This window comes from Trichomycterus rosablanca, unplaced genomic scaffold (genome assembly GCF_030014385.1).
Source record: "Trichomycterus rosablanca isolate fTriRos1 unplaced genomic scaffold, fTriRos1.hap1 scaffold_194, whole genome shotgun sequence".
Lineage (NCBI taxonomy): Eukaryota > Metazoa > Chordata > Actinopteri > Siluriformes > Trichomycteridae > Trichomycterus > Trichomycterus rosablanca.
The window spans coordinates 61,839-62,347 of NW_026947022.1; positions in this window are offsets into that span (position 1 = coordinate 61,839).

The following is a 509-nucleotide window of genomic DNA, read 5'->3' on the forward strand; positions in this document are numbered from 1 at the left end:
ACTGAAATTTTTCAAAAAGGTTGTTGTGTTTAAGGTGATCCTGGAGATAAGTGTCAACTACTTTTTCCAATACCTTAGAGAGAAAAGGAAGATTGGAGATAGGCCTATAATTTGCCAAAACTTCAGGATCAAGTGCTGGTTTTTTTAGAAGTGGTCTAATTATGGCAGTTTTTAATGAAGGTGGAACATAGCCAGCTTGGAGGGAGAAATTTACTACAGTTGTAATCAGAGGACTTATAGTAACGGTGTGCACTTTTACTAAAGCAGTAGGAAAGGGGTCCAGGGCATTTATGTAGAGTAAATGTGGACTCTTACCTGTGCAGGTTAGATAAAGATGTAATTAAACGGAGCGATATATAACCCTTATTTCCTCCACAATAATAACAGAACTGGCGCTTCTGTCATGCAGTACTTGTATTTTTGAACAGACGTTTTGGCGCAAAGCGGCGTTAACCAATAGAGATTCGCGGTTTAAGCCACGTGTCCTGTTCGCGCCAACGTTACTGCGC